This window comes from Anomalospiza imberbis, chromosome 10, assembly GCF_031753505.1.
Source record: "Anomalospiza imberbis isolate Cuckoo-Finch-1a 21T00152 chromosome 10, ASM3175350v1, whole genome shotgun sequence".
Taxonomy (NCBI): domain Eukaryota; kingdom Metazoa; phylum Chordata; class Aves; order Passeriformes; family Viduidae; genus Anomalospiza; species Anomalospiza imberbis.
Window position 1 is genome coordinate 1,387,966 of NC_089690.1, and position 11,635 is coordinate 1,399,600.

Consider the following 11,635-nt stretch of genomic DNA (forward strand, 5'->3'; position numbering starts at 1 on the left):
CAGTGAGCTGCCTGCCCAGCAATGAGGATCCTCTTCCAGACAGCCCATCATCCACTAATGGGACTTAAGACAGTTGCTGCCTCATCGGCAGGAGCGTAATGATCGCTGGGCAGGGAGAGACCCATTATCCATCATCCATCCTTCTCCTCTGGCTGATGATAATGATTTCTTAGTTCAACAGTGGTGCACTGGGACCTCGGTGCTTTGTGCACGACTGGGGTTTAATATCCTGATCAAGACAAATACAGATCGTGGCCGGGCCATGGGGCCACTGCAGAGGACAAAGCCAAAAGGCTCTCTGGAAAACTCAGAGGATACACAAGAGCCTAAGAAAACCTGAGAAGTGCTCGTGTTTTGTGCACTGAGGAGAAAGTCTCTCCCTTCCCCCACAGTGCACAACTTTGAGATGAGGATTTGTGTGTAAAGAATCCAATCAACAGGCCAAGGGAAAACCTAAAAGCTCTTGAAAATGCATTTTTACTTCCCATTTCATTCTCTCCAGCTGTTATTCTCCAACTCAAATCACTCTATAATTCCATTGATTGAATATTGTCATTTCAATAATTACAACTCATGGATTTAAACTGAAAGCGTGTAGATTTAAATTGGATATTGGGAAGAAATTCCTGGCTGGGAGGGTGGCGAGGCCCTGGCACTGGGTGCCCAGAGCAGCTGTGGCTGCCCCTGGATCCTTGGAAGTGTCCAAGGCCAGGTTGGACAGGGCTTGGAGCAATCTGGAATGGTGGAAGATGTCTCTGCTTGTGGCAGGGCTGGGATGAGATGATTTTTAAGGTCCCTTCCCACCGAAACCACGGCCATTGCACCACGGTGCTGGTGAGCAGTGTCACGGTGATGCTGAGCCACCAGGGCTGTCCCCTGTCCCACCCCAGCCCTGGGAGCTGTTCTCACCACTGGCAGGGAGGGGGTGAAGCCATCTCACCACACCCTCCCTGCCACTCTCAGCAACTTCAAGTCCAATAAAGGATGCTCAGAAGAAACACAATAGCGAGAGCGGAGTCGCCGCTGGAAATTAAATCTGAAAGACGAGTATTTATTCTTGTCGGGGCTCCTCGAGGAGCGCGGGCACACCGGCAGCATGTTAAACACTGCTCAGGTTCAGCCAGACAAATGTCCAGGCAGCTCTGCTGCAATATCCATTTGAAAGGAGCTTAGTGCCACGAGCCTTTCATCTCAATATTCCTGAGGCCGGATTTGAAAGTGCTTAAGGTTAAATATTGCTCACTCTTGGAAAGAACAGCTCCATCTGTCTCATGAAAAAAAAGCTTTCAGTCTTGGAGGTGCTCGGGGAAACTCACCTATAAACACGGACAGGAGAGGCTGCACAGGCAAAAAGACTCCTGTGGGCCCTGTCCCAGGAGGAATCAGCCCCTCAAACTGAGCAAGGATTAATCCAAAAATCCTTATCCACAAAATGTAATCTATATTTTCTGTGAGGCGAGTGAGCGCGACCCTGCCTGAGTCAGCGCTGCACAGCTGGATCCTCACATCTGGACATCCTGGAGTGTGAGGCAAGGAGAAAAGTCCTATCTGACCCTGAAGGATCCCAGAAAGGCACTCCTGACGTGGCCCCTGGCCTCAGGACAGAGCCTCTGGGTGCTCCTGGCTGACTGGAAGCTGCCACAGCATCTCAGAGGCGCCAAGAGACTCTCGGGCTGCAAAATGCCCAATTCACTTTTGAAAACTGGATTTAAGCAGCTGGTTTTGAACATTTGTGGTAAAAGAGAGACCCGAAATAGCATTGTGTGATTTGGGGTGAAGTGCCCCGAGGCCTGGTGATAATAATTGTAGTGCTCTTTAAAAAGAAAAATGACATTTTTTTCAAGGCGGTGAAAGCCGCTGACGACATCCCTGGGGAGCTGGGGAAGCTTTGGAGAGGAGGAATTCTGTCTTTTTAGAGGCTGACAAATGACAGGCTCAGCAGCCTGGAACGTGTCTCCTGGAGTCCTGGATCAGTCACAGAGTGACGCTGACGGTGCCCTGGGCCCGTGGTGTCACCGGCCAGAGGGACCATGACAACCTTGTCCCACAGCTGGAAAGCCATGGGGTTTTCCAGGGGAGCTGGTGGGAAGCTCTGCTTTAGGAATCACTCCCTGCTCATCCTCAGGGAAGGAGCTGAGGTGGGTCCTGCTGGCAGGCTGGGAAGTGTGGCTGCGTCTCCTCTCAGGAGTGAATCACCCTGAGGCTGCCCCAAGGCCAGGAGGGAGGTCTGTAGGGTCCCAGTCCCTGCTGCTGAACAGGTTTGTTGGAGTAAAACTGATCCCAAGATTAAGCTGCGTTTCAATAGCTCCTCTTCCTGTGAAAAACACTTTATTGTGCAGGTTCTCCTTCAGTTTGAAACCTCTTCCCACCACCATCCTCACTCCTGCTGCATTTCCCTGCTCTGCTCAGCCCTGTAAGGTCCCAGCATGACCTGGGGTCTTTTGAACACCCCCAAGCTCCAGTGTAATGATTGACTGGGAAGATGGTGCCACACTGGTCACTCCACATTGCCAGGAGGGGCTTCCAAGGAAAACTGGCTTTTAATATATTGATCACTGCTATTTGATTACACTGAGGAAAAGGTCGGAGAGAAAATGCCAATAACGGTGCAAAACTGGAAAGCAAATGAATGCTTTTCCTCCTGCCTCCTGCCAGCACCGCAGAGCAGCGCGAAGCAGAGCCTTGCACAGGGACTTCATGGCGAGGTCTTCTCCTTCCCACTGCACGTGAAGCAGGGAAAGATGTGTGGTCTTGTCCTAATTAGATGACCCCAGTCTGTGCCAAGAGGTCACACCACTGAGGTGTGGGTGCTGGGACAGCTCCTCAGTCCCATGGACACAGGAAAAAGGGTGCCAGGAACCCAAAACTGAGACACATTCTCAAAACCTATTTTCCAAATAGGTTTGAAAGAAGGGCTCCGATATTTTAAGTTGCTCAGGAAGAACAGAGAATCCCATAAAATCCAGAGGCACCTACACCATGGATATCCTTCAGCAGAAAGATTTTCCTGGACATTGGGATGTTCGTCTGGAGCCACTGCCAACCCACGCTCACCCAAAGGGGCTCTGTGGCCTGGGGGAAAAACAAACCCAGTGAGGAGGACCAATGAGAGATCTCACAGAAACACACAAAAGGGACCCAATCAATACCAATAAACTCCTTCAGATGGTGATTAATTAATAGCAATTAATTTTGAAAAGAAGAGGATATTGACTTAAATTGACAGAGGGGCTAACCTTTGAGCAATTCAGAGAAAATGTCTTTAAAGCACAGTGATTAAGTTGTAGAAAGTAATAAAAGGGCTACACTGCCTCCAGGACGAGCTGAACCCAGCTTGGGAGTGGTGTCAGGAGAGCTCTAATTAGACGTTGCAGCTTGAAAGGTAAATTGATTAGCTTGGCTCTGCCAGGTGGGATTTAAACAGGCATCTCAGTTTGGAATGTGTCCTTCGTACCAAGAGAGCCAGATTCTGGCAGATCATTAAAAAATGCCAAAAGCTTTGCAAGCTGGATGTGCTGCAGCAAGGGAGGCTCTGTGGTGTCAGGGGTTGGAGTGAGATGGTCCCTTCCAACCCAAATCATTCCATGGGTTTATGAGTCCGTGACACCTCACCTCCTGAGAGGTCACAACCGTTCCAAAACCTCCTTATTCACGGGAGAGCAGATGTCCAAATGTCCGCACGCCATCCGGGCCCTGCTGCTGGGATAGGGATTGATGCTTCACTGGAAAGCATTCCTGCAGGTTCCCTCACTCCTCAGAAGGTTTTGGCAACCTTTCCGTCTGATCCAGGCACAGGGATTGTTGTCTTTGAGTGAGCCAAGCTGCAGAGTCAAACCTGGGTTAGGCTGGGGGTCAATTAAATTAATTGTGAGCTGGCGTTAGGGACACGAGGCCGAAACTCCGCTCTGACAATTTGCTGGTAATTAATTCTGAGTAATTGGTTGTTGCGGGGCTGCATGTGGTGATGGCCCAGTGGGCAAAGCCCGTGGCCACAGCAAACGTGAGTCACCCTTGGTTTTGGGGCTTTTCCTGGGAATGTAAATTACTGAAAGCCTCCTGGAAAGGAGACAGGGACATCTGGTAGCTCTTTGTGGCGGGATCAGGAGACACAACAGCTCAGCAGGTCAAAATTGTCTTCTGAAGGTCTTAATTTCGTCTCCCTTTTCTTCCTCGACATCCTGAAGTCCTGGCAGATCATTTGAAGAGAGTCCTAACCATAATCAAGCAAAACCAATTTCCCAACGTTCATAAAATGCATCCCCCAGAATGACCCTCCATCACAACAGGATGCTCAGAAATTCCTGAAATCTGCTCCTGCTGGGAGCTCCCCCCGGGCACCAGAGCCCAGCTGTGGGTTTTCCAAGGAAGAGGCTGTTTCTTTTTTAGATAACTTTGCTCTACCTTTATTCTTGAGTGAGACAACAATTCAGGAGCTGAAGGAAATGGTAAATCACAGCCACGTTGTCTGGGATGCAGCACGTGGGCTTGAGCATTATCTGATCACTCTGTGGGCTTGGAAAAGTCCTCTCCTTTCCCAAAATGTGCCATTTTTAGCTGGTTTTTACAGGTCTGATGAGCCCCTTCAGAGCAGGCACGGAGCTGTTTACTAACAATTATTTCCAAACAGATAATTAAAAGCTGATTTTGATAAAACCTTAAAAATAGAGGCATTCTAGAAACCTTCTCAGCTTGTTTTGAAATAGCTCTTTTAAATGTCAGCAGATGAAAACATCATCCAGCAACAGGGAGCTGGGCCCTGTTTTGAAAAACAAATAGCAGTGATTGGATTCAGCTGTGCAACAATGGGAATGCTGGAAAAGCCCAGCCAGGGCTTCACCCCCACGGAAGAGCCCCGTCCTTCCCCCCAGCTCTGGGGCCACGGGCAGGAGGCAGAGCCCAAGAGGTGCCAGAGCCTCGTGGAGAACCCCTTGTCATCCTTGTTCTGGACAAAATAAAGCCATTTCTGTTGGCAGGGATTTAGGAGGGAGCCCAAGGCGTGGTCGGGTTTCTCCCTCCGAGCTGAGAGGCTGAAGACAGCCCTGTCTACAACGGCTCGTGGAGCAAATAATTATTGAGGCTGAGGACCTAAAATGACCTTGCAGAAAGAAAAAATTGTTATGGCAAGGGAGAAAAACCCACCCCAAGAGGGCCTATTGTTAATGGCTGGCACTGTTATAAAGTTCACAATTGGTAACTTATTTAAAGATTATTTTTCCCCGGATTTTTTGTGCTTTGTGCAAATCTGACTTGAAAGGAATGCCATTCTCTCAGCCCTCTCCCAACGCTGGTGTTTGCAGCCATGAGCAGCCCCTAAACTTGTATTTCAGCACTAAAGACAATTGCAGAAGCAGATCCAGATTCTGATAGAACTTTTTAAAAACAAATAAACATCCCCCAGTGGGATTTGCAGCCCGTGGCTGCAGGGCCACGCTGATGAGTGGGAGCTGGAAAAGCTCATTTCTGGGGCTCACTGAGGCACAGAAGGAACCAAACCAGTTCTTGGCTGTTCCAGCAGAGAGTGAGAGAAAAAAACCCAAATGCAGGGCTCTGAAAATGAGATGAGGTTTTTAGATTTCTCTCGATATTATTAATCTACAATGCTGCCTTTTAGCACTGTTGACCAACAGTTTAATACAATTTAAGCTGGCAGTGCTCCCGACGGCTCGGGAGCGATCACAAGCTGATTTTGGTGTTGCATTTTGACACATTAACGGGTGAGGATAGCACTGCATCCCATTGGAGTCAGCCAGGAGGTTTCTTCTTGCTTGTAGGGCTGGAGGAACAAGAGTGAGACCTCAGCCCCGGGGTCCCTGCAGGTCATGATCCAGCAGCAGACCCCCAGTGAGCCACTTCCAATGTGCTGGAGCCTTGAGCCATGAAAAATGAAGAAAGAAAAAGAAAAAAAAAAAAAAGAAGAAGCAAATTGAGACAACAGAACATTGGACTGTTCTAAATGTCAGTTTATCTCTGTTTTAAATATCAGTCTAATTCAATTTTAAATGTCAGGGCCTGATTCTCCTCCAGGTCACACAGGACTGGTGTGGGCCCCCCCTCCCTGCCGGGCTGCAGAGCCCAGGGATGCTCAGCCTGGCTCTCCAAGGGGGCTGGGGGCTCAGAGCCTCCCAAAATCACCCAGCAGCAGCCTGGCCTCCTCGAAAACTGGGAGGAAAAGGAGATGTGAGGGTCTGTGGTGCAGAGTAAAGGATCTCGTGGAGGGGACACCCCCTGACGTTGTGGCCACGAAGGACAAAGCTGCTCCTGCTGTGGCCTTCCTGACCACGAGAGCTCTGCTGGCTCCTAGGAACCCTCAGGAACACTTCTGATAGAAAGCTGTGGATTTTTTGGTCAAGACTTGCAGCAAAGGGACTTTTATAATAATATTTTACTGGCTGTAGCATGCCTGGTATTACACGGGAAAGAACAAGATAGGAAACACATGTGCAGATATTATTTGCTGCAGAAGTTAAATTCCATCAAAGACCACAGAAATATTTACGTTTCTAGTTTGTAATGAAAAACTGAGTTGTAATTATGGATTTGCAGAGGTGGGAGCACAATATCAGCACGGCATTTATAAAAAAAATATTAATTCCCAGTCCTGAAGCCCCCAGTCAGAGTGAATCTTGGAAATAAAGGGACACCTCCCTTCATAAAGCTGCTACAGCATGTCCATAATCCCCTTTCCTTTATGATCCAACTCATGCACAGAATTTAATAAAATTGTATTTGCTTTACCAAAGGCACTGAGTGCACACATGTGGAAGGATAAAGAGAGAATGTCTCAGGAAGGTTCAGCTCCATCCTGGGGAGGAGTGAGCTGGGAATGTGGCTGCCCAGCAAGGGCTGCTGCATTAAATCCTTGCACCTGAGACACCATCCAAGGTCGAGGGAGCCTTTGGAGCCCTTGACAGATGAAATCTTGTCTTCACTTTTGTCTTCCCTGAGGAGTCAGGGAAGGGTTTTTTGGGAAGGAGGCCGAGCACAGTGAGAGCTCTGCCCAAGCTGCTCTGAAGGGGAACCAAGGTGCATCCAAGGGATGTGTCCCAGCACAGTGACCATGATCCCGCTGTGTCCCCTCCCCAGGGGTGTGCCAGGGGACACTGTCCTGCCAGGCCACCAAAACACCTCCTAGAGGTCACCTCCCCTGAACCAGGGTGTCTCCAGGGAGCAGCATGTGGCTTTGTCCAAATTCACCTCATTTTCAGTTACTGACGCAATGCATTCCCTGTTGGACATCTCTTGGATTACCTTCACTCAGAACTGGATGTAGGACCAGGAATTTTTCACATTTTGTCCCCAAAAGCTCCAACAGAGCCAAATGTTGCTTCTACAAAGGCTTCTCCAAAGCCCACAAAGTCCAGAGCCCAGGAAGCGGCTCCTGTGGCTGCGGCTGCCAGGCAGGAAGCTCCTGTTTGAAGGGACAACATTCATCCTTCAAACAGCACTTTGCACACACTTAGGGGTGGGGATATTCAATGCAGGTGCTCTGGTGACCAAGGGAGCTCAGGAGCTCTGCTTCCCCAGCACTTTGGTCCTTTCCCCTGCACTGGGAAGGTGCAGATGCCCTCCTGGGATCACCCAGGTGGGCTTGAGGTGTTCACACACCTCTCCCATCACCATTTGGGAAAAATCCCACTGCCTAGTGTGGGTTTTCCTGGGAGAACCTTGAGGGCTGCACCTCCCAGCATTGCTGGCCCGGTGGTGATGCCCAAACCCTGCATTTGACAGCCCAGACATTGTTAGAAATACTTTGAAAACAGGTTAAAATGAAGACAGCTGATTTTTCAGTGCTCAGTCTGAGGCAGCAAAACTAATAACTAAAATAAGCTCTACTAATGAGCAAAAAACTCCATCTGGGCTATGGATGTGTCCAGTGGTGGTGACAACTCCTTATTGATTATGTTGAACAGGATTGCTCTCTAATTATGTGATCCACTGATGTCCTAAAAATGTTGCCGAAAACTCAGAGTTGGAGCTGGTTATTAAACAAGGTTTGAGCCCTGGGTTTCCCTTTAATCAATCATAACAATGTGGTTGAAAGGATTCATTGAGCACATTTGGTTTTCCCCCGGTTTTGCAGGAGTTGGGTGGCAGAGGAGCTGGCACAGCCTGCAGACCACCACGGCTGCTCCATGAATTATTAGGAGCTAAATTTCCAACGCTGCAGCCACCTCCCTGAGTGGTGTCACCCTACAGGCGTTAGGGGAGAGCATTTTAATAATGAAAAGCTTAAAAATTATAGATCTGTAAGGGTCAAATAAGCTGTCACACCTTCAATGAAGATAACAGATCTGTACAAACACCTAAAATATTCCTGCAGACTTTGGAATTTAGGCTTATGGCATAATAGAATTTGCACAATAATTCAATCTAATTGTGTAGGGGAGCTGTAAAACTGTTCCATCTCTGATGCTTTACTGTGCAGGGAAAAAAAAAAAAAGGATGCTGTTCCACCTTTTTCGCTGACATCTAATGTTTCAGGTTTTTAAAAATATTGTATAAAGACTGAGATTTATTTCCTAAGATGTTTCATTAATGGTTGTGGCAGGCAGCTGGCCTGAGGTTTGACACACAATAAAATCCATGTCAAGAATATTAAAGATAGTGCAAAAGATAACTATGAATTTACATTCAAACAGGCTTTTGACAAAGCCATTGCAACAGGCTCCTAATCAGGTCTTGAGACCCAGCCTGCCCTCTCTTTAAACCCGTGATCTTGAAAAGGAGCTTTAAATTGGAAATTATTACACATTAAAACCTCAACATGGACCAGATCGAAGCGGATCAATATCTTGCCGAGCACAATAAATCAGCTGCTGCTCTGCGGTTACTGTTTGCTGAACATATTTAAATTTTCTTGTAACAAATTAATTCCAACATTTTCTCTTGATTGAATTAGGGCAAGTGTTGGAGCTGTCACAAGTATTTCACTGCTTCAGGGAGACAAATTGCTCGTCTGGACATGGGTAACAAGCCAAAGTGTTGAGTCCCTGATAATCTTTCCACTAATTCTCCATTACAGCAAAATGAAGCCATAAATCACCGTGACAGCTGATCGATGCAAACATTGTTTCCGCCATGATTGCCAGCGCTCCCCGCGGACCCACTGTCCGCTCACAATTCCCGGGAATTACTCCCCGGCCAGGCTCCCCGGCCTCGCTCCGCAGCCGCTCCCGTGCCACAAGTAACCATCTCATTTCGGGGCTCTCAGCCCTCCCTCAAAACTGCAAATATCCGTCGTGGTGCCCCGTTTGGGGCAATCCGTTAAAGCTCGGCGCCGTCCCTCCCGCCATCGCTCTTCCAGCCAAAAAAAATGGGATTTTTAACCTCCTGTTGTATAAAATGATTCTGCGGGGTTGTAACAACGTCAGGCTCCAGCCCTGTCGCTTCCCCTTAACTAACTGGTGGCAAGTTGGATGAAATTACTTGACCCTTTATCGAGTTCTGCTAATGCCTTCTAAAAAAGAAATTAAAGCCGCCCGCGGCGTGGCCCCCGGCAGCTCTCCGTGCACATTTAATTCCAGGGAAGATGGATTAAGTAGCTCCCAGGACTAATTCACACGGAGGTGGCTCCGTGGTGCTCCTGGCTCCGGACAAGGAACCCGGGAAGGAGCCACAGAGCCTGGAAAACTCTGTGTGGGTTCTCAGCCACAATTCAGACTGGGAATTCCGGATTGAGATGGGGCTGGAGCGGTGCTCCGAGGGTGGAGGGCTTCAGCACCAAGTGGGGATGTGGCAAGGAGCAAAGATGGGGTAAGTGCTCCTAGGAAAGCCCCAGTGCCATGAAGGAGCTGTTTGCATGGCTGAGATAATGTCATGAAAGGGATAATAACAATGGAGAAGTGATTCCAGGAGAGCCTTAGGATTGCTGGTGGAATGTTGTCCCCATGTGTCACTGAGAGCAGCACGCGGACCCCGCTCAGGAACGACTCAGTGTGGTTGGGCCTCTGACCAGGCAGGGCTGGGTGTCACAGCCCTAAACTGTCCCAGCCACCAGGGCGCCTCACCATCCCCGAGAATAGTCAAGGTTGGAAAAGCCCTCTCAGACCATTGAGTCCAACCATCCCCAGCACTTCCAAGGCCACCACTGACCAATGTCCCCAAGTGCCACATCCCCAGGGCTGTTAAACCCCTCCAGGGATGGGGCTCCACCGCTGCCCTGGCACAGGACAACCCCTTTGGTGAAGAAATGTCCCAGATTTCCCAACCTGAACCTCCCCTGGCACAACTTGAGGCCGATTCCTTTGTCCCGAGAACAGCAAGTGTGTCCCATGTCATTGGGGAGGTGCCTGTGGAGAGGAGGAACAACAAATGTGCAAATGCATCCAGCAGATCCCTGCCAGGGAATAAGGTACTTCCTCATATTAAAGTTTCAGAGCTGGATTATTTTAGATTCCAACGATGCCGTGTTATCAGCTCTGGAACTCCCCTGTCAGGAGCAGAAGAGGCACCACCTTCCCCGGGCTGGTTATGGATGAGTGAAAACTGGGGAAGCAGCAGGTGGGTGGGAACCAAACCCCATTTCCTCCCATCAAGCACGGGGTGCTCCATCCTGGCAGCGTTGCAGCCTCTCCACGCGGCAAACCCCAACCCGTGCTCTGAGGAATTCCGTGGAGGAATTCCATTTTTGACCTCTCCCAAGGAGCCAGAATTCACCCCCCTGAGCCTGCCTCGGCCACAGCCCCTGATTTTCCCCACGCAGGACCGGTGCAGGGAGCTCACCCCGGGATTGTGGGGAAGGGTGAGGGGCTCCAGGGCATCCATGCCCGTCCCCTGGAGCCGCCCCCAGCCGATCCCAGCTGGGATCAATGCGGGATCGTTAGGGAGGAAGGACAGCGCTGGAGGTGACCAGAGACACAGGCAAGGATAACAAACCCCGGGCTGGCGTGGGTGTGATGGAGCAGGGAATTTAAGGAGAGCTTAAAAAAAATTAAAAAAAAGCCACTTCTGCAGCACTTCTGCGCCCTTCCTTCTTTTCCATGCTGCAATTCCACTTTGGAAACTTTTATTATTATTGAAATACACTTAATTGAGGCACGTTTAACTGAGATTAATTGAAATTCCACTGCCACAGCAGTAAATCAAAAAAGAGGGGGGAAGATCAGAAAGGATCTTTTCTTGACATTGCTAAACTCCAGCTTGTTTTGCTGTTCCGAACTGGAGCACTGCTAATAAAAAGCCTTGTTCTTTTGCAATAATTGTGCATTTTCAAATATTGTTTCTAAGAAAAAGAATCTATTAAAACCAGAGAAACAATCCCAAAGAAATGCCAGTCAAAGCCATTAAGATGCTTTCACTGATGCACTGCATGTAAATCTGATTTATGTTGGTTTAAACAGTTAAGAAATCCCCGAAATAACTTCATTTGTTATTTTATTGCCTGATTAATGGTTCAGAGGAACTGATTTGTAGCTGAAGTTTTACAGAACGCAAAATTAAAATAAGAGCCTTTTGTAGAAACGTCCCGTATTTGTTCAATTATGTGTTCAAAACTGAAACAAATATAAAAACTTCAATAAATATATTTTCTTCCAAGGAATGACATGCTGTGGGTTTGCTGTTATTGTTGGGTTTGATGTTTTTGCCTCTAAGGAGGTCAGCAATATGGAAACATAAAGGCCAATTTAATTTGTGC

The 11,635-nt window shown here is 48.5% G+C and overlaps 1 long non-coding RNA gene across 1 annotated transcript; it reads right to left on the minus strand.

The window, feature by feature from the left end:
• Positions 1–1,030: 1,030 nt before the first annotated feature.
• On the minus strand, positions 1,031–3,570 carry LOC137479684 (uncharacterized). The gene is made up of 3 exons (XR_011002433.1): positions 3,237–3,570; positions 2,977–3,065; positions 1,031–1,264 (listed from the first exon to the last, which is right to left on the minus strand). It is a non-coding gene; the product is annotated as an uncharacterized lncRNA (long non-coding RNA).
• Positions 3,571–11,635: the final 8,065 nt, after the last annotated feature.